At 48.7% G+C, this 22837-nt stretch overlaps 1 long non-coding RNA gene across 1 annotated transcript; it reads left to right on the top strand.

Annotated features, from left to right (window-relative positions):
- The first annotated feature begins 291 nt into the window (after nucleotides 1–291).
- Nucleotides 292–15801, top strand: LOC122463332. The gene is made up of 3 exons (XR_006286591.1): nucleotides 292–353; nucleotides 13059–13149; nucleotides 15564–15801. It is a non-coding gene; the product is annotated as an uncharacterized LOC122463332 (long non-coding RNA).
- The last annotated feature ends 7036 nt before the right edge of the window (nucleotides 15802–22837 follow it).

Here is a 22837-nt window from a genome sequence, read left to right as displayed (position 1 = left end):
GGCTCTTTATGAGAAAATTTAAACAGGGAGATGTGTGGTGTGGGATGGAGCATTCCATAGGCATCTCCACTTGCCTTGTTTCAGCTCTCCCTGGCCTTCCCACGCTGCAGTGGTTTCACTTCCGGCTGGGCCAGAGTCTTGCTTCTGCAAGCTCCATTTGTCCTGCTCTTCCATACATCTCAGATTGAATTCACCTCCCTACAGCAACAGGGCAAATGGAGAAAGTATTCAGGTGGACTTCATTTGAAACATTATTGCCTTGTTGGTTTTTACTTTCTATTGTTTCTTGCTAGACCTTTGTCTGGAGCCGAGGGGTACAAGATGGTACTGGACACGCTTCTACTTCAACCCAGGTAAGCCGTGGGAGCCTCTGCTGCTCAGCACTTTTGAAAATCAAGCAATTTTAATTTGAGTATCCAAATTTGGGTTTAGCAACCTAAATATCAGGCCTCCAAGCTTGAAAGTATTGGCCTCTGCTTGTATGAGAAGTTGAAATAATAGGACTGACCAAATTTTGAGTAATTTGGCCTTGCTAAGTAATTTGGTTACTTGCATGAAGTATAAACGTCCCTGAGAAATCAGTAATAATCTAACAGGACTGTTGGGTGAGGAAGCAGCTGGGGGCTGATCCTACTTTCTTTGCTTGGGCAAAACAACCGCTGGCTTCAAGCCAGGTGCGCAAGTGCTTGGAGTCAACAGGCTATTCCATTACACCTCTGTCTATTGCTGTGATGGAAAACGGGTGCACTTCTGCCCTGTGCTTAGGGCCAGACCAAGGTCCACGCACAAAGTCCAGCCCAAGCCCTCCAAATGAGGGTATTGCACAGACCATGTGCTCGTCCTTTGCACCAGGGGAAATTTCACCCCCTTGGAACCGATTTCGCATTTAATGTTTTTATTATTTACTTTTCTGTAACAAAAGAAAAGCTGAGAAGCAAAATCTAAAGAGGCTCCAATGCAGGGAGCCGCTGGATCCAAACAAATCGGTCCTATCCTTTGGGTTATATAAATAATTCACTGAATACAAACACATGTGACTGTGTTCTGTTCCTCGCCCTTCCATGCTTTGCTGACAACATAGAGGCTTTTGCAACACTTGTTTACTAGGGAAACTGCATATCGAGTGAAAATAATTTGCTAGGCCTTATGTTTCCACTTTAATTCCTGGTGTATAAAAAAAACCTGTGAATTTGCTAATGGGCTATGAAAATGGCTTTTTAAAGTGAGGGCAGCATGGCTTGGTGAGTTACAAAGGATTAGACAAGTAATGAGGTTTGGTGGAAAAATTATTCTGCTGAGAAAAATCCAGAACAGCTGAAAGGCTGAGGTTTGTTTCCATCCAAGGAAATAAACAAACTGCTGCATCCAGAATCAAATCTATGTCAGGTATGAAGCCAGCTCATTTATTCCTTGCTTTTTACATACTTGCCGTGGGTTTAATATGTTCAAGGTCCAAATATACCGGCCGGCAGCATTTCCTGCCACCAAGTAAAGCTTGCAACACAACTTCACAACACACTTCTGGATAGTGCAATCGGCTACGCTGAGGTTAGAACCAGATGGCCACTGCAGAGCTCCTTGTGTCTTTGAGCACTTACAATAAACTGTAGCCCTGGGCAGGCCTTCTGGAGCTGGTGGATTTGCAAATGTTCCTGTTTGGGGGAGTCACAAATTGTTTTATTCCTTTCATTTAAACCCATGGCTCTTTTTTTCCTCCCAAAGATAATGCAGTTTTTTAAACAATGTTCATTTCTAGCTGAGGGCAGCCTGTGCAGTGGTGATAGAGGGACTCACTGTGAGTGAATTAATACTTGGGATGTAAGTGAACAATAATAATAACACTTAATAATTAAGTGGTACTTAGCCCATGTGCTGGCCCACTCCACAGGAGTGTTTTACCCCAAATGCTTTGCAAACAGTCCCTAATTCTTCCTCCCTGGGCAAGCTAGTGTGTGTGGCAGGGAGTTATTCCATAGTGCTCGGCCCCGTGTCAGAATCACTTTCACATGCTCTCCTGGCAGAGACAGCACTCATATGTTCCACCCAGTGGAAAAAGTTTGAATAATCTTTAAGGGGCTTCAACCAGTGGTTTCCATTCCCCTTTTTGTTAGTAGATGCTCCCCACCCCCATGATATAGGAGCTACGGATGGTGACCCAGCAGCTTCTTGCAGCTACAACGTCTAGAAGAAGGTGGCATAAACTTCAGATAAAAATCGATGGCTGAACTGGCCTTGCTCCTGTGGTTTCAAAGGAGTTGCACCATAAGAACTCAAGAACATGAGAACGGCCATACTGGACCAGAGGTCCATCCAGCCCAGTGTCCTGTCTTCCAACAGTGACCAGTGCCAGGTGCCCCAGAGGGAATGAACAGAACAGGGAATCATCAAGTGATCCATCCCCTGTCACCCATTCCCAGCTTGTGGCAAACAGAGACTAGGGACACCATCCCTGTCCATCCTGGCTTGTAGCCATTGATGGGCCTATTCTCCATGAACTTATCTCGTTCTTTACACCAATTTAGGCCAGCTGAGGAGCTGGCCCTATATCTTTATGTTAGTCAAAGTGTATCCCACTAGGAGTCATGAGAATGCCCAGCCAATAACCAAGGGGTCATTCCAGTGGATTATGGTGAGTATGCACCATCTGCAGCACTGGATGCTCCCCTGCCCATGCACAAAGCACAGAAGGAGGGCACACTCCTCCAGAGCAAGGCAGAACTGGCGACTGGCAGGGGCTGGAACCAGAAGGGAGACAGCCTCCCGTCCTCCCCCGTTGCCCCAGCGCCGAGTGCACAGCCGGCTGCACTCCCAGGCTGGCACTGGCTCACTCTTTGCTGCTGTGAGCAGGTGACCCCTCAAACGGGTGCATAGGCCAAGCCAGTCCTACCTTGAGCTGTTCCCGTGTGCTTTGCCCTGAACATCAGGGGAATGTGCACTGTTAACATGGCTGCATCTTGTCTTCCCTGCTACTGAAGGACTTGGCATCAAGGGAGATTAAGCACAGACCCTGGAGGGACTGTCAGCCACTGTGCTAAGTCCTGGGAATATGTTTGTTCCCCTTGTAACCTTCTTACCAGGGCTTTTGTAGCTTTTTAATCCCCACTCTGTCATGCGACCGAGAAGAATATAGGAGCCTGCCTGCCCAGGCTTCCTAAGCTCTGGCCAGCTTTTAAAGAGCCCAGCAGCAAGCGACCCAGGTTGAAGAGGTTGGAAATAATCTCGCAGATGATTGCATTGAACCGTAGCAGTGTTGCTCACATGAAGGGGTGACAACTAAACAACAACATCTGGTTCAGTGAATTATAATATTGCTATAAAATAAAGCTTCCTGCAGATTTCATGTCATCTCTGTCTGGGCACCGCTGAACTGTGGAGGGAGAAACTTTTTTGTGGTTTCCAAAGGAGCCAGCATAATTCTGGAGAGGTGTCATGGCAAACCTCTGCATTTCAAGCCTGGATCTGTCACTGGCTGCTTGGCCGGTGTGTCATGGGATACGAGTTGGGCAACTCAGAGAGCAGCACAAACAATGGCCTGGAAGGAGTCAATGCACGATCTTCCCTCCTGCACAGCTGCAACCAACAGGCTGGGCTCAGAGATCTATAGCCCCAGCAGCCACCCAATAAAATAAAGACACGGAGAGAAAACACCTGCAACCCCTGCCCCACCTCTCCACTGACCAACTGAAAACAAAGGCTGAGATTTCATAGAGTCCAGACGGAAGCATTCAGAAAGCTCCTCTGACCTCCTGCACAGCACAAGCCAGAGAACCCCACCCAATGATTCCTGCAATGCTGCCAGAGAGATGTGAGTCTGCGCATTCAAAACCAAGGTGCTTTTGATGGGTTTTTTCTGACGGTATATAGAACGCTGCACCAGCAAGGAAACACAACAGTTGCTATGGTGCCATTAGCAGCTTCTACCCCAAGCTTGCCAGAAGCATGTGGGGCTCTCAATGTGCCTTCTCTGGTTCTCCCAGCAGAGCCCCCAAGGTCCTGAGGCTGGCGCTGAGTGGGGGGGCGGATTGAATGGGTTTAGGGAGCTCGGCATTCTCATTGCTAATACTCACTTTCTGTCCCTGTGCCTGCACACCTAACACAATTTCCACCACAACCACACCGCTCTGAGAGGGGCCCTTGGGCTCATCTAGTGTCCTCCCTGGTTCCCCACCACCACCCCAGGAAGATGAGAACTGACTTTTTAATAGGAGGATGTTATTTTAATGTGCTCCTTTCTCCAGCCACACAGAGTAGATACAAAAATAATGAATGGTTCATTGTACAGGCCCTTAGTGGGGGGATACCATGAGCCTGGGTGAAGCCATCAGAATGCTGTCCATCGTGTCCACACTGGGCCGAGGTGTAATGGCAAGTCTGCTACATGTGGAGTGGCCATTTTCTGAGAACAATGGACACAATAAAAGGTTTGTTTTATTTCTGGAAGAGCACTTTGCTTTCTGGGAATCTCCGCTGGAGAACGGCTGTCCCGCTCTTAGCCGGCATGCCCCAGGGGTCCTGTTACTATGGAAAGCAGTGTCCCTCTGAGTTCTTGACTCCCATGAATGTCCCATAGAACCATCAAAGTGGCTCGAGCACCAGGCTGGGACTCAGGTGATGTGTGTTCTAGTCCTGCCTGCACCACACTTTGCCTTTGTTTCCCCTTGCAGCCATTGCCTATCTGGACTATAAGCTCTTTGGAGTGGGGACTGTGTCTGAGCAGCACCGAGCACAGTGGGACCCCCAGCACAAGCCATGGTGGGAGTCAGAAATTAATCGACAACACAACCGTTCTCCCCAGCGTCAAATGCCTTTAATTTAAGCTGTCCAAGAAATTCACCCTTGGGGCTGAGGCCAAGTGTGGAAAGTTACAGCCAACAGGACAAATATCTGAGGGCATTCAGAGCAAGTCATGTTGCAGCTCTCCCCTCCGTAACAATTCAGCGCACACAAGCCAAGCTCCTGGTGACAAGTCACCTGTAATCCACTGGCTCTGCAGGCAATTCTGCAGGACAGAAATCATCTCTTCTTACTGATGCCGAGCACCGGCTGTGCATCCTGCCAAAGGCTCGCCCCACACTGCTTCTTCATGCTGAGATTTGTGCTCCTTACAGATAAGACACATCTGCACACAATTTATTTAAATGGTCTTTCCTGGGTTGGTTAGGGCTACGGACATTCCAGGTAATTAGAGAGGGTGCTTTTAAAATGAAAGATTGGCAGCTAGTATGTCATAAAGAGAGAGAGAGAGAATAGTGGGATCTTCAGGTCCCCTAAGTACAACTGACGAGTGAATAAATCCTGCGGCATCCTTGGCATTACTGAGAAAAGACAGCTGAGTGGAGGGGAACTCACAACAGTCTTCAAATATATTAAGGGCTGTTATACAGAGGATGGAGATCACATGTTCTCCATGTCCACTGTAGGCAGGCCAAGAAGTAATGGGCTTAATCTGCAGCAAAGGAGATGAGGTTTAGGTTAGATATTAGGAAAAACGTTCTAACTCTCAGGCTAGTTCACAGACTTCCAAGGGAGGTTGTGGAGTTGGCAGTTTTTCAGAGCAGGTTGGACAAACACCTGGCCGGGAAGGTCGAGGTTTACTTGGTCCTGCCTCAGCACGTGGGGCTGGACTGGGTGACCCCTCAGGGCACCCTTCAGTCCAACACGTCTATGATTCCATAATTACCAGCATGGAGAGCCCCAGACTCTCCCACGGTGGAGGGATCCACTCCCCTCCAACTCCCGATTATGGGTTGGAGCCATGGAGCCAGATCATTTCTACTGCTGTAGGTCACACGTTTCAGAATTGGGGGTCAAACACTAGACAGCTACATCTGTACTTAGATCTCTGGAAACCACACCCCTCTTGAGGGGCCCCCTCATGGACTTGGGTGTCCAACTTTAGGTACCTGCCTTCGAAAACATTGCCTTTAGTGTTCAAGGCCTTTGCTGCCTGCCTGGGTCTGAGCATGGGGCTGGACATACATAATCTCCCTGAAACCACAAATCTGAATCCCCGTCGGGGCAAACCAGCCCTTCAGCTGCCTCAGCAGAGAAACTGAGGGCGGGTCAGTGAACTGTGAGCACCTCTTCCTGGTGACCCTTTAACAACCGGGGTCCTTTCTGCTTTGCCGGGCACCAGAGTTGGCAGGGCACTTTCCATAGGAGTCAGGGCTTGGATCCTTAGCCATCAAATGTCCCCAGCCCGGGGCGTGCTGTTTGTCTGCATGGCAGCCAGAGGCGGCTTCCTGACCCTTCTGTATGGTTTGCAAAGGCCTTTGGGCTGAAAGACACAATGGAATGGGAAATAATATTATTCAGAGGATCTCCCCCCGCACCCCCCGATAGCGAAGTGTTGCCCCCAGCTAGTAATGGCAAAGTGTGAACACGGCATCTGCCCAGCCCAGTGACAAGTCAGTGTCAGGCAGTGACCCTCTGTGTGGAGTCACAGCTTTGCTGGGAGGAGAGAAAGGCAGCCCTGGAGCAGGACCAGCTGGCTGATGTGACGGGTCTCATGAATGCCGATGGAAATCAAGCCCTTGTGTGAGCCATTCCCCAAGAGGACTCTCTTTGTGTCCCCCAAGGCTTCTGTGAGGCGTTCTGCAATCCAGACAGCCCCCAGCTTGCTCACGACTCTTTCCTGCCGCTCACAGCCTTCCATCTCTGCTAGGAGCAGTGCCTCCGCCTGCTGCATCTGATGTCCCCTCGGCATCTCCTGGCTGTCACGGACGCTCCTCTTTGCTTGTAGCCGGGGTGAAAGTATCGATCCATCTGTCTACGTGCTAGTGTGCAGGGCTGTGATGGGGCGCCTTCCCCACCCTGGGCTCTAAGAGGTTAATAGAGCCCTCGGGAGGCTGCATGGGAGGCAGCCAATCAGGGCTGGGCAGGCCCCTATAAGAAGGGCTGCAGAGCAGACCCCCTTCAGTCGCTCCCTGGAGCTTGAGGAGGGAGGGGGACTGGCTGCCTGGCAGGCTGAAGGCAGCAAGCACCCTGGACAGAGCAGTGCTGCAGGCGGAGACCCGGGGAGTTAACGGCAGCTCCTGGTGGGCTGCAGGGGTCGGCAGGCTGAGGCCCTGAGGCAAGGGCCACGAGGGTGCTGGGGCCGCGGGGAAGTGGCACGAGGAGATCGATAGAGTAGTCGGAGGGGACGCAACAAGTGGCAGCCATCTCCCTGGTCTCGGGCCAGGACCTGGAGTAGTGCGTGGGCCCGGGTGCCTCCCTCGCGCCACTGAGGGAAGTGGCTGGGCTGTCAGACTGCAGTCCAGTCCCCGGGAAGGGCGGAGCATGGCGTGCAGCACGGTGGGAGGGCTGTGTCATGAAGAGGATGTTGCAGTCCTGAGGGATGTGGGTCCCTGGCGCAGAAGTGACGGCGGTGAGATGCCACCAGAAGAGGGCGCACCGGCTAGCAGAGCTGATCCCTGGGACATCCAGCAGGGGGCGCTGCAGGGGTGAGTTGCACCCAGTCACAGGGTCATGAAGTCATGTCTTGTGGGCATGGTAATTTAAACCCTGCAGAGTAAATGTGTCCCTGCACTGGGATGTTCCCATCACATTATGGAATTCAGGCTCTATAATCAATATTTAATCATGCTCTTATCCTAGCCTTCTGGGACGCTGGGAGGCCCCAAGTTGTTCCTCATTCCCAGCGCAGGCTCAGATGGGATGGCCTTACTCATGCTGAATGTATTTATTCCATGAGTAGTCCCATGGACGCCAATGGGCCACTGATGGAGGAAGGTGCCATTCAGCATGAATAAGGGCATGGCAATCTGCCTTTCACACATCTAATTTCTCTTCCTTCCAGTGCTCCCTAGCTTTGTTTGCATCATCCGGCATTGTCTGACTTCCCAAGCCATCTCGGCACCATTCTGCCACCACGGCTTTGATGCTCTTTGTTTGTCCATTATAACATTATAAACTGGGGGACGCATCACTTGGAAGTAACAAAGCAGGAAAAGGACCTCGGAGTATTGGTTGATCACAGGATGACTATGAGCCCCCAATGTGATATGGCCATGAAAAAAGTTACTGTGGTCTTGGGATGCATCAGGTGAGGTATTTCCAGTAGAGATAAGGAGGTGTTAGTACCATTATACAAGGCACTGGTGAGACCTCATCTGGAATATTGTGTGCAGTTCTGGTCTCCCATGTTTAAGAAGGATGAATTCAAACTGGAACAGGTACAGAGAAGGGCTACTAGGATGTTCCAAGGAATGGAAAACCTGTCTTATGAAAAAAGAAAAGGAGTACTTGTGGCACCTTAGAGACTAACCAATTTATTTGAGCATAAGCTTTCGTGAGCTACAGCTCACTTCATCAGATGCATGCTGTAGCTCACGAAAGCTTATGCTCAAATAAATTGGTTAGTCTCTAAGGTGCCACAAGTACTCCTTTTCTTTTTGCGAATACAGACTAACACGGCTGTTACTCTGAAACCTGTCTTATGAAAGGAGACTCAGAGCTTGGCTTGTTTAGCCTAACCAAAAGAAGGCTGAGAGGAGATATGATTGCTCTCGATAAATATATCTGAGGGATAAATACCAGGGAGAGAGAGGAATTATTTAAGCTCAGTACCAATGTGGACACAAGAACAAATGGATATAAACTGGCCATCAGGAAGCTTAGACTTGAAATTAGATGAAGGTTTCTAACCGTCAGAGGAGTGAAGTTCTGGAACAGCCTTCCGAGGGGAGTAGTGGGGGCAAAAGACATATCTGGCTTCAAGACTAAGCTTGATAAATTTATGGAGGGGATGGTATGATGGGATCGCCTAATTTTGGCAACTAATTGATCTTTGACTATTTGACTATTAAATATGCCCAACGGCCTGTGATGGGGTGGGATCTGAGTTACTACAGAGAATTCGTTCCTGGCTGTCTGGCTGGTGAGTCTTGCCCACGTGCTCAGGGTTTAGCTCATCGCCATATCTGGGGTCTAGAAGGAATTTTCCTCCAAGGCAGATTGGCAGAGGCCCTGGGGGGTTTTCGCCTTCCTCTGCAGAACGGGGCACGGGTCACTTGCTGGAGGATTCTCTGCACCCTGAAGTCTTTAAACCACGATTTGAGGACTTCAATAGCTCAGACATAGGTCAGGGGTTTGTTACAGGAGTGGGTGGGTGAGATTCTGTGGCCTGCGTTGTGCAGGCGGTCAGACTAGACGATCATAATGGTCCTTCTGACCTTAAAGTCTATGATTCTATGAAACACAGAACAAGACAGAGACACTCTTTGTGTCTCCACTTGTAGAGGTCAGGGGGCTATTGTTCCCATTTAGAGCAGGGAGACGGCAGCCTCAAAGTGCCACAGAAGCTAATTGATTGGAGACACGAGACACTTATGAATCAATCTCTGCAGGACGTTGTCCAAGACATGGTGGTATGAATCCTCACTCCAGTTAAGATCATGGACTAGTCTTTGGCTTAGTGTTTCCAGTGCCACAGTGAGGAGATGATCTGCAGCAGAGCCCAGCCAGAGTCATGGTGATGTAGATACAACCCTCACTTTACCGAGATCTCTGGAGCAATATGTAACATGAAGGGAAGGGCATTTTCAAGGGGTAGAACTTTTCTTCTCTTGCCTTCAAATCTCCTACTGTTGACTTATTTGTCTGTCTCCTGACACTGATGCTCTCAGATGAGGCCAAAGTCAGAAACTGCCCACTTCTTGTCCTTTGACTGGGATATGAGCACGGCCAGATGTCTGATGCTCCCTCGTAGAAGAGTTTTCCTTTAGAAGTGCCGCCTTTCATGCCACCACAGTCACCTTAGCTGGGTGACCCTTGTCTCTGTGACACTGTACAATTCAGAGCAGCATTTCCCAAGGATTTGGCTCCTGTACCAATGACCTAAGTGATCTTCCTAAAGGCAGGATGAGGACTTGCCTCCCTCATCTGCTGCACGACAGCTCCAGACACTTGGGCAAAATGCAGTAAGTGGCCATCTGTCAGCATGCCCTGCAGTACAAATACCTTTTTCAAAGGCCCATCTACTTTGTTCTCCTCTGTAGCCCTGGGCATGGCTCTCATAGGGGAGTGCATTTCCCTCTAACTTATTGATTTGCCGTATAGCCCAGCAGGTTCAGTGGTGACAAAGGGCACGAGGCCTTTCACGTTTGAGAGACGCTTTGCACTCATCAGGAATCTACAGCATTCTCCAGCTCTTTTTCAGCATCTGAACTGCTGACCTGGGTGAGGCTTGGAAAGGGAACAAGCAGTTTTGCAAATAACAGATACTGGTGATAGCACAGCAGAGAAAACAGTGGCAGGATTTATGTTCTGTCCCCTACAAATGATTTGGCGGATTTATTAAAAGCTGGATGGAACACAAAAGGATGTTTATTCAAATTAAATGGTTGCAAATTTCAAACGAAATTTAGCCAGCAAGTTCTCCTATATGCAACCAACTAAATGTATGCTTCTAATGACCATGCAAACTTACCTACTATTTATTACAAATAACATTATTGTACCAGACATATAATTTCATATGTAAAGTACAATAAACAGAGTCTTATGGGTATGACATGACCTCTTCAGATAGATTTCAGAAAGGCAGCATGTATTTTTCTAATTAATTGAATGAACGCTGTTCCATTCCAGCTGAACAGAGAAATTATCTGCAGATGTGACTTTAACAGCAGTTGTTAACCAATTGCCCTGCAGCTCAGGATCAATAAGTCAGAAAATGAAAAGACAGTGACTCAAATTTTCAATAGTGGCTGGTGGCTTTGGATGTCCAAGCTAAGCTGTCTCAAAGAAGCCTAATTTTCAAAAAGTACTGAGCATCCACCCTCTGAAAATCGTCTACCCTTAAAGATACCTTCAACTGAGTTCACAAAAGCAGAGGCACCCCAGTCACCAGTGACTTTTGAACATGTCGGCCTGAATTAAGGCACCAAATTCTGCTTTCAGGTGCACCAATGCAACACTGCAGAAATCAGTGCGGTTGCATGGGGGTAAATAAAGGCAGAATTTGGTCCAATATGGTTAAATTCTGGCCTGGTCTACACTAGGAACTTACATCAGTCTCGCTACATCTCTTGGGGTGTGACTTTGCGGGATGTAGCTATACCGACATAACCCCTGTGTAGACAGTGTGAGGTGAACAGATGAATTCTTCCATCAGTTTAGCTACCGACTCCCAGGGAGGTGCATCGCCTGGGGCAGTGGGAGAGCCCCTCCCGTCGGTGTAGGCAGTATCTACGCTGAAGTGCTACAGTCACACTTTAAGAGCGGGCACACCTCGATGGGTAAATATCGCCATACATCTTTATACTGCGAATTACCCTTTAGCAGCTGCTGGGGGAACACTCTGGGCCTTGTGATTTCACAGTCCTGTGAAATGTCTCCGGTATCTTAGGGACTCCTAGGGGAGAAGGGTGTCTAATTGCGTCTCCCGGCTTTTATATTTCATTGATTTGTCTCTGTGAGAGGGCAGCTGGCCCTTGGGCTGGAGAGCCTGGGGCTAATGCTAGCCCTAAGGAGAAGAGGAGCCCCACCTGAGGGGAATCAGAGCATCCAAACAGAAGAGCTGCAGGAGGGTGTGGTCGAGAGAAGCTTAGAAGATACTAACAGGAGGCATAATGAGGGCCAGAGGGCTGCACTCCAGCCAGAAAGGGTCCGGAACTGGTGGCTTCAGATGGAGTTGGCAGACAGAGAAAGAGGTCTGGATGTGGCTGAAGAAACAGAGCCAAGTCTGAACTCTTGACGTGTGACCCATTGAGGCGTGTTTGGATTAGTCTGAGACGAAGGACTCTGCGGTCTGTGTGAAGGTTCTGTGATACTAATCCAGCCCCAGAAAGGGGTGCTGGGAGCCACAGCAGTGTCTGGAGTGCCTAAGGAGCCTCCAAGAGGGGGCTAATCAGGGCAGGGTGCCTGTCAAGCAACCCCCGGCCGTGAGGGGGGCGCTCGCTAAGTGGCCACCCTGCTACAGTGTCTTTTAAATACCCCTCGTTGGACCTGCCCCTATGTACGTACAATGCTTACCAAGGCAAATGGGTGTGGTAACATCTTTTCTTGGGCCAGTCCCTCCCCCACTGAGTCTGTCTAATATCCTGGGGCCCAAACGGCGACAGCCACACTAACCCAGAAAACACCCTCCAAACAGCTCTGCTAGAAGGAGGTAAATAGCCCCCCACCCTCACCCTGTCCAGAAAGAGGAACGTCGGGCTGTCACGGACCTTCCACTCTGGGTATTTCTCCACTGACGGCCCTGCCACTAGACCTAGACACCGAGTCCCAGGGCTGGTAGCCAGAGCCCGGTGGCTGAGTGCAGGAGAGAGGCTGGGATCCAAAGCAAATAAAGAGCAGAGAGAAGAATCAGTGCAGCCTCTAGACCCCAGCGGTTCTGTGCTCCCTCTGCAGCCAGCCCCACTCAGCCAGCGACTGTAATCACCTGTTCCCTCTAACCGGGTTACCAGGGCAGCTCCACAGAGAGCACCCTGCAGAGATCCCGTGCTCCCTCTCCGCGGCCCCATTCCACCCGGGGACACTCTGCTGAGCCCCAGTCCAGCAAAGTGCGTGAACACACACTGAGCTTTAAGCATGTGAGTGGTCCCATTACAGTCAGTGGTGTGCCTGCAGTTAAGCACGTATGTAAATGCTTTGCTGGTTTGGGTCCTAGTGCTCAGCGTCTTGCAGGACTGAGCCTTTTGTGCATGGTGGGCGGGGGGGGGGCGGGGGGTTGACTTGGATACTTGTCCTACCACAGCAAAGCTTCTTACCGTCTCTAGCACTCTGGATTAGTGACCTGTAGGGGCCAAGGCACAATCTCTAGTTACCAGCCCTCTGAGGCATGCAGACCTCTGCCCTAAATGAGACATATTTTAAAAGATTCCATTCGTCTTTAATAAATTGTCCTTCAATAAATCTCCTCCCCTGGGATAATTCTATTAAATATTTTCTACATGACGGGGTTATGAGCAAAACCTGATGTTTCCATTTCATTACCATGCATTTCCCTCTAAGACAAATACCAACTCATCTTCTGCTTCGTATCAGCCTAATGTGTACATTGGTTTTGTGTTACTGCTTATAAAATTCATATAGCTCAGTTTAATCCGTTTCAGATTGCAGCTGGGTCAGACACAACCCGGAACCTGAACTGGGGATGCTCTTTCTTTTGCAGGAGCTGATGACACCACTCACACCTCAGCAGGGGTAAGGAATTCATTCAGTCAGTCACACGCACAATCCCCATAGAAAGTTGCACGAGAACGTCTGACTGCCAGTTTTAGGCTCTAAATTGCGACCCAGGGTTTGACGCAGACTATGTTATTTGTAAGGCCAAAGCTGTCTTTTGTTCTTTTGGCACACATCCTAAAATGAATCTGAGATGCACAAACAGCTTCCGTCTGATTTGTAAAAAACCCTCTGCACTCCACACCCTTCACTGCCCTGCAAAAACTGGAAACGGCTGCTCAGATTGCAAGCAGCAATATTCAGAACCTCCAGCTATCCCCTTAGTCACTGCCCTCCCCTTAGTGTTACGCACATCGCTCTGTGTGATTTCTGTAGCTCAGCTGATAAAGGAAAATGCTTCACAGGTAGCTAATGCAATTCCTACCTGACTGACTGGAATTTACTGCATCTCTCCAAGAGATTCCTTCCCAGCGACACAACTCCTCCAATGGTAAATAAAGCACCTCCGATGGCATGTGTTTATTCCCATCGTCCCTTCTGATTAGAGATGCAAATCATGCACTAAACCAACGTAGGGCCCAAGCTTTTAGTTTAACAATTGTCATTCAAGCGGCACCATTGCATTTCTCAGCTATGTATAACAAAAGCCAATGAAATAATCTCTGCACCATGAGAAGTCACCCGGAACAGCACCTCCTTGTGAGTGGTTTCTTTGCAGTTTGAAGCAGTGGCCTACATAATCTCCTCACTGGTTGTCACACAGTGCTTTGTTTAGGACCAGAACCTCACAAGGCACTAATGACACTCGGAAAAACTAAGCTAACATCAAAAGACCCTACAGCTGGCTTCAGAGACACACCAAAAGATTCAGCTCTTGGGGACGCTGGCCAGAGCTGATACAAATGAGAACAGATTCTTCCATAGCGTTTCCCCTTCCGGCAGAAATGGGGAAGACCAGAAGCTCCACCGTGGAGGACGGTTGTAAATTAACCCACACAGAAGTTAGCTGAATTTTTCCAGCCTGAAGGAGGCCTGGCTCGGGTTTGGGCCAGTTCTAGTAGGAGCTCAGATCTCATGGTGAGGAGTCAGGTATAAATACCTAGCAAGATTAGACAGAAAAGTCAAGACAGATTTTGATCAGAGCCAGTTCAGCAACTTGCGACAGCCAAGCTCCAAATCGTGACACACTCGCGACGGGACGGTTAAGCCACTGACGAGTGTCTTTCGTCGTCCATTTGTGTGGGAGTGTTTTACACTTTCACTCGTGGCCTGACTGCAGGAGGCTGGAAATCCCACCTGTTCCCCCGTTCCCGTCTGTGGACTCACAGGTGGGAAAGGTGCCACCTCCTATGGACTCCAGCTGGAGTCCCGAATGCCCCACACCCCTGGAATCAGACCCAGCTTCTGCTTGGAGTTTTTATTTCCCCATTGCAGGGTCCGAAGTGGGCCTGGCCTCTGTAGTGACATGTTTTTTCACTAGTAGCCTCAGCAATGTCAGTGCCGGCTCCGGGGTCAGGAGGATGTGAACTTTCTGAGCATCAGCAGCACAAAGGTGTCCCGGGAGATGGTGCAATCAGTGGTTGCTGTTTGAATTTATTCCGGAGCTGCAGAGAGAAGGGGGAGGGGGTTTGGAACCCACAGACATCTGTCACCCTGGCACATTGTTACAGCTTAGCTGTTCTCTTTCTTGGCGCTGACTCTCCATTGGCCCAAAGAAGGGGGAAGGCAGGGAACTCTCCTCCCAGGATGTTGAATGTTTTGCACCCCTTCCCCAGACTCTTCTCTCTTCAGCTTGTTACTGCTGAGCAGAAGGGGCTAATTGGGAAGCAAAGAAACAGTCTGATTTAGTGAAATCAAAGCAAGCCAATGAAATGAGCAATTGCATTCCCTGGCAATGCAGAAACTACTGAATGCAAACCTGCCAGCAAACTGACATCTCAAAGGCTTATAGACTAATCTTGTTAAACTCAACCAAAAAGCCTTTTAGACTTGGTGGAACAGCGTCCAGCTCAAGGGGCTCTGGGTTATTCCACTAGCATGTTTGGGTTTTCTCCAAATCATTGACTCTTTAGTGCTTAGACCAATAGCAGTGTCCTGTGCAGGCACCTCCAGGCAGGTCTATCCACCATTGCGACTCTTAGCCAGTGCACTACGACGAGAAATAAGGATTGTCCTGACAAACTCAGGCTCTCTGATCCCTCTTTGCCTTAACTGAGGACTCCGAATGCCCTAAGATTTGCCTTTTCCTGACATGACTGCAGCAGAGATGTGACTAATGCAAATGGGAACGCTGGATTATTCACTAATCCCTTGTTAGCAGGACATTTTGTCTGTGTCTGGGATATCATGCCAGCTCTGGCTGCCACAGACAGTTGGGCTTTTTGCTCCTGTCAGGGATTCAGAATCACTTCAAATCCATTTTTCTTTTCCAGACTCTCTCTCTCTCTCGCCTCTCCTCACACCCATTTTTGACGTCTGACTCATGGACAAATTCATAAAGCACAAACCCCTCTTCAAGGCAAACAGCCACAAGATGGTCACCTCTCAGGAGCAGAACTGCTTCTTTTCCACTTGCACAGGTAACTCAGGGCAAATACTCCAGCCCAGCCTGTCTCGGAGGGTACCATAAAGAAGCAATTAAAGGTAAACCACTGTGAGTTACCCTCGTCCAGGGGTTCTCAAATTTCATTGCACTGCGACCCCCTTCTGACAAAAAAAATTACTACACGACCCCAGGAGGGGAGACCGAAGCCTGAGTCCGCCTGATTCCCACTGCCCTGGGTGGGGAAGGGGTCAAAGCCAAAGCCCAAAGGCTTCAGCCCCAGCCAGGGGGCCTGTAACCTGAGCCCCGCAACCCAGGGCTGAAGCCCTAAGGCTTCAGCTTTGGCCCTGGGCGGTGCGGCTCAGGCTTCAGCCAAGAGCCACAGCAAGTCTAAGCCAGCCCTGGTGACCCCATTAAAATGGGGTTGCAACCCACTTTGACCCACAGTTTGAGAACTGCTGCCCTAGTCCATGGCATCACACGCACAACATCCAAGGTGAACTTTCTCATGTTGGACATTTCCTAGCCAGCTGAAGACGAAGGATTGGTCAGTGGTTAGGAACACTGGCTTGGGACCCTGATTCAATTCATGGCTCTGCCACAGACTCCCTGGATGACCCTGCACAAGTCACATCATCTCTCTGTGCTTCACTTCCCCATCTGGGCAAGGGAAATGATTGCATTGCCCCGCTGCACAGGGGTGCTGCCAGAATAATACATTAAACATTGTGAAGTGCTCAAATGCTGCAGTAATGGGGTCTCTTTAAGCATCTTAGATAAATGAAGGGGAACCTTGCCCTGTTTAACAAGGTTTGGATTGTGAGGTCACTTTGTTCTGAGCCAATAAACAACTTTTATTCTTGTGGCATAACTAGGAGCTATGGGGTAATTGCTGCCGACATTCAAATGGGAAATGCCCAGTGGAATAATCCATCCTGTTCCCAGCCAGGCCAGGCCAGTTCCTACTGACATTCCCGAGAGCCTGTGTGACCCATGCTCCCATAACACCAGGGTACAGCTCTTTCAGCTTCTTCTGAGAGCCTCTTCCAAAATCTAAGCCACATACTTGCTAGGAATTTTTTTCCCTAATAGCCTAAATTGTCCTCTGCTCATTTTGATCCTGTCACTGCCAGTTATTCCTTCCTGAACATTTCTTCCCATCCCTAATGCTTGACACCCGTCAAATATTTCTAGGCTTGGCTCCGATCTCAGTCTGTTCAATCCTCCCCATCCCCACTCCACCACCACACTTTGCATTTGCTAGGCACAAGGAAGGGGACATGAGAGAAGTATGTAAAATTCCAGGGAATATGAAAGTGGTGGATGCAACAAAATTATCCAAGGAACGGTTAAAACTGGAAGGGCGCTAAGCAAAACTGGAAAAGGTGCAAGCACCAGCATAGTGCATGAGAAGTGTTTTTGGTCACCCAAACCTGAGCTGGGAACAGGCAGACATGAATGAGTCATGGAGTCAGAGGTAACACGAAAGGGCAGTGCAGAGAGAGGCAGCTGCCTCATCCCATGGCTGTTATTGTCAGAGGTGGGAGGTCATTGCTCTGATCAGAGGGGTCGGGAGACCTGATGAATTCCCTCAGCCAGTCTCCTTTGGTGCTCTGCAGGTTTGTCATGGTACCAGAGGAGGGTGGCGTGAAGACATGCTACGCGGAGCAGAGGAGAATATAAGCAGAGCTCTCCTCTAAAGCGCTGTCAGAGTCTTGAATGAAATGGGCTAGAACAGGGCAAACTATTATGCTATTTGTGAATGATGATTATTCTAATTGCCATCTCCAATTTGGGCACTGTGGAAGACTATGCTCTTTCTAAAATGTTGATTGTTGGTAGTTTTCAAAGCCTTATACAAGGCAGATGTCAGACTTCTCATCTGACTTAGGTTTGGAAATATAATTGGTTTTCCTCAAACTGGTGAGAAGGTTTGAAAACAAAGGGAGCTAAATTTAAGAGTTAGGAAACCAAGAATAAATCAGGAACGAAGGCAGAACTCCTAAACATAAAGGGTCCCAGACATCTGGAATAGATTAGAGGGAAGGCAACCGGGACAAGGAGTTCTAATGAGTTCAAGAGACACCTACTGTAGACTTGTTTCTACAGAAGGAGAGAGGGAAGTGGAAGGGCCTAGGGGAAAAGCGGGAAGGTGGATTATGATAAAACCTCCCCAGAGCTGGCAGAGGAGGTGAGTTAGGCTGGAGTACATATGCTGAGTCTGGCTGGGCTGGCTGTGCGAGGCTGCAGAACAGTCCATCCTAGCTGTCCTGGTACTGTAGCAGGGACAGGATGGACTGGATGTGGTTGGCTGGGTTGACCAGATTGGGCTCGATGGAGCATACCAGCCCAGAAAACCTTTTGTTCCATGGATTCCCCTGTTGGCATGACCTAATTCTCTACTCCGCAGGAGCCTCCCGTTAGCTCAGAAGAACAAAAACTTGCTTCCCATTTACATGTGTTCCTATTCAACTCCCATCTATAGGATTAAGAGCCTTCCCTCTCCTTGGGACTCAGCAATGAATCAACAGGACAAATGCTGTAATAAAGTCAAAAACACTAAAGAAACATTAGAGTGAAGCCAGGCAAAGGGTAGGAATGAGAGAGACTGAACTTGTTCAGGTACAGGGGCAGGGGAGGTGTTTTATTTCTGAGTGGATAAAACTTAAGAAGCCCCTGAAGCAGCCTGCAATAACAAAGAAATTCTGTTTGAGGCCAAGATGAAAGTCTGAGAGAGGAAGTGTGAAAGCCATGGAGGCTTATGGAACTAAATGGCTCCTGGAGCTTTTTATCACACATTTCTGTCCCTAATTAAACGTTAAACTGAAATTCAAATTCCAAATCCCTTTGCGATTTCCGATATGGCTAAACGGCATTGTGATAAATTCAGATTTCAAATCTACTTTAAACCCAGGGTTTCATCACTGGTAAGGAGCCCAGAAAGTACTCAGTGTTCTCAGTGGTAGGTGATGACAAAACAAGGAGTAGTAGTCTCAAGTTGCAGTGCGGGAGGTTTAGGTTGGATATTAGGAAAAGCTTTTTCCCTAGGAGGGTGGTGAAGCACTGGAATGGGTTACCTAGGGAGGTGGTGGAATCTCCTTCCTTAGATATTTTTAAGGTCAGGCTTGACAAAGCCCTGGCTGGGATGATTTAGTTGGGGATTGGTCCTGCTTTGAGCAGGGGGTTGGACTAGATGACCTCCTGAGGTCCCTTCCAACCCTGATATTCTAGGATTCTATGATTCTATTGCTTTCCATCGAATTGGTGAAGTCTGGAGTTCTGAGTCTGGGGCTAGACACCTGTGTGTTTTAGTCCCAGCATAAGAACATAAGAATGGCCACACTGGGTCAGACCAAAGATCCATCTAGCCCAGAATCCTGTCTTCCGACAGGGGCCAATGCCAGGTGCCAATGCTTAAAGGTAGAGGGAGTCACAAGGGGTCACAGACCTGGGGAAAAAAATAAAAATTGAGCAAGTCACTGATGGGTGCACTATAAGCACTTGGATTACCAAAACTGCTGCTCCCAGATTATGATAGACCCCACACACACTTTTTTCAGACCACTAGTCCCAGCATGCCATGAGGGCAAAGTTCTTGGGAACTTGATCATATGAATTAGTCTGCAGAGCAGAGTAATCTCATCTGAATCCCCCTTGTCAGAAAACATTCATCTTTTAAAACGTCAAACACTAAATGTCAAATTGTTCTCACTTGCATCCTCCCTGCTTCCCCGGTTGCCGGCTTCATGCCAACTTGCCAAGGTATTGGTGGGTCAATAAGGCACAGCTGCACTGCAGCCACATCAGATTTAATTATATGCAAAGACAACGCTCAAGGGAACAGAAATCTGCACTGGACTGAGCCTGAGTGCTCTCGTGCATGCGCTTTGTCGAGAGATATTAGTGAGATGCAAGTCCAGGGCTGAAGTCCTGCTCATGCAGAGGCCAGCAAAGCCCCAGGCCTGATATCAAAGGGATGTGATGATTTCATCCACAAAATCCTTTGGAAAGGAGAGAAGACAGTCATCAGAGTTACAAGGTCAGGAGCCTGGTATTTCAAATGTGGGCATGGGCCAGAACGAAGTGGCATTCTGCAGGCCAGAGCAAGGCAAGGCACTGGGAGAGGCTGTTCAGTACAGACTGTTCACCAACGAAAGCCTTCTATTAAAAAAATAAAAGACAAGCATCTTTATCCACCTCATCTACGGGCTGGGAGTCTGGGCCTGTTCCTCTCAGCTGAGGACCTAGCAGCCCTGCTACACAACTCTGGAGGTGGACTAGCCACCAGTGTCCTGGGCCCGCCTCTGGCTCCCAGTTTGCTTCTGGATCTAAGATTCTGGTCCTAAGTGTCAAAGCCCTCTGTGGTCTATCTATTAAAGATCTTATACTGTGCCCATCTCCATGGTGGATGAGCCCAGACTACTTCAGAAAGCACCTCTCCATCTGGGACCCACCCAGACAGGTTCATTCACCAAGGAAGCAGACATTAAAAATGCTTAGGAACATTTTGGGGCATTCTCAGTTCTAGGTGCTAGACTATGGGGCAGCTTTTCAAAGGGGGAAGTTGGAACGAGACCTACTTTGTCCATTTTCAAAGCCCAGTGCAAAAACTCCCCTCTTTGCAGGTGCCTCTACCCACAAGAAGGATTTAGAAAAAGAAAAAAACCAAGGAAATGTAACTCTCTGAACCTTAGGCAAGAGAAGCGTCTATTTCAATGGGCTTTTGTAGTGCTTAGCTTAAACTTGCATTTAATGCCTGCAACCTAAGCTAGACAGACAGACAGGCATAAATTTGGTGCAAAGTTTCTTGTTTGGTTGCTATTTCTTTCAATCTGATTCATCCAGCACATTCATTTAGCTGGCAAGCCTGGAGTCACTGTCACGTCAGTGGGAGTTCAATGCAGCTTTTAGACATACGTATGCTCAAGGGCACGTCTCAGACACAACGTTATTACCATCTGGCAGGTTTCCGAGGGCATACTGCTCAGTAGTCCCTAAATTTGCTCTGATGGTGGCAAGACCAAAAGAAAAAACAACGAGGAGTCCTTGTGGCATCTTAGAGACTAACAAATTTAAAGTGGGTTCTAGCCCACGAAAGCTTATGCTCAAATAAATTTGTTAGTCTCTGAGGTGCCACAAGGCCTTGTCGTTGTTTTTGCTGATACAGACTAACACAGCTACCACTCTAAGACAGAAGAAAGAACCGAGGAAAATGCACTGAAAGTCAAATTACCCTTAGCAAATCCCCCATGTTTCAAGCAAAGCTGTGCAGAGCAGTCTCACTATAATCACATTATAAGCTCACTGCAATGCCCGTACTAAATGTTACTTATATGAAATGCAAACTAGCTGATAAAAGTCAGCTGTTTCTATAAACGCTTTGTGGCTATTTAATTTTCGGAACTGATTTATTACTTTGTGCTTTTCCTGCAAATGGAAAGTAACTATTTTCACATTAAATCAGAGGGGGGCAGAGCTGAAAATCAAAGCATGGACTTTGTACTCTATTTTAACAGCGTAGCTCCAGCTGCTAATCTTGCTTTATTGCATTCCTGAAAGACAGAACGCTGCCCAGCATACTCTCTAAAGGAACTTCCTCGACAAGTAAAAGAGCTCAGATTCACTTTCATTTACATCTAGATGTATTTACTCAGGGTGAATTAGTCACATGGACTGTGAGGCTCCTATGGAGATTAGAACTCTGAATCTTCAGCCCCCAGGATGAGGGTCCCCAGAGAGCTACAGAATGTGGTATTAGGAGCTGCACCTCCCCAGACAGAGAGGCTGGGTGGGGCTCTGGGAAGATTTTATTATTGTTCTGCCCAGCCAGTTGGAACCGCGTACAGAATAAAGCAGAACTCTTGCAAGTGCCTCAGGCACTGAGTGGTGACTGAACACCACTCAGGAGATTCCTCATTGCCTGGCAGGAGGAACAGAACTTCTGTTCTTGAGGCCCAGGATAGGTTCTCAGATGCTGCAGTGATGAGATCAGACAGACGGGCCAGCCAGCCATTCATCCAGTTTAAACTAGACAGTCCTCTTTTGGGGCGGTTTGTCCCCGTCCCGTACTGAGGGGCTTTGTCTGCTATTGCATGGGGGATGCCATTTTGAAGAGTGTGCTGTCCCAGTGGCATGCTCTTCAAAATGGCATCTTCAGTGCAATGTCACTCCTCAGGAAGGATCAGGGCCTAACTGGCCCATGACGACCTGTGGAATACCCCTGGGAGCAATCGGGTGCTCCCGGCAGCGCCCGTTAGCTCACCACCCCACCCACCCCCCCCGCACACATACACACGCAAAAGTTTTTGAATTAAAGTTTGCCTCAGGACTGATTTATATAGCCAGAGGGGAAACTGAGGCACAGCCTGGAGACAGGGCGTGTGACAACATGTAATGGGACATTCCAGAGGAAGAGTTGTGAAAAAACAAGATTTTGACCTGGTCTACACTTAAGAGTTAGCTCAACCTAGCTCAGGGCTGTGAACAATTTTGCAGGTTGACCTAACCCACACTACAGACACTGCTAGGTCAAAGGAGTTCTCCTGCCGACCTCACTGCCGCTTCTCCAGAGGGTGGGTTTTCTACAACAACAGAGGAACCCCTTCCATCGCACACCAAGTGTCGACGCGACAGCGGCCAAGCTGCAGTAGTGCTTGTAGCATAGACAGGCCCACTGCAACGGGACACTCATTGCCCCATAGCACGCTCTGGGTCAGGGGGATCTGTCTGGTGCTACAAGGGATGCTGACTGATTAACTATTTTCAGATGCAGCTAAGACTCTGTCCAAAGGACCATGCCCAATCCTCCTCCCACACTTTTCAAAAGCAAAACTGCGTGTTGAGAAATGTGTATCATTCTGTAGAAACCACCTTCTCCTCCACAATGCAAACTAGTGATGTCCTGAATTCACAGCTTCAGTGTGGGAAGCCCCCTGCCCTGCAGAGATCCTCTGATGGATCCTGGCTTAAAAGGAATTAACACATGTGAGGAAAGACATTCTTGTTAACAGCTGGGGATCTTGGCAGGCTGTCTGAGCTGTAAGGTACAGTTCCCGAAATCCATCTCAGCCCACAGTTGTGTTCAATTACAGTACTCTGATGTGAAGATGCATCTGGGCCTTGGCCTTCCCAGAGAACTGCAGACAAATGCCCTCAAAGGAATGT

The sequence above is a fragment of the Chelonia mydas genome, chromosome 19 (genome assembly GCF_015237465.2).
Source record: "Chelonia mydas isolate rCheMyd1 chromosome 19, rCheMyd1.pri.v2, whole genome shotgun sequence".
Lineage (NCBI taxonomy): Eukaryota > Metazoa > Chordata > Testudines > Cheloniidae > Chelonia > Chelonia mydas.
Note: the sequence above shows the minus strand (reverse complement) of the source record. Positions and strands in the feature narration are given on the sequence as shown.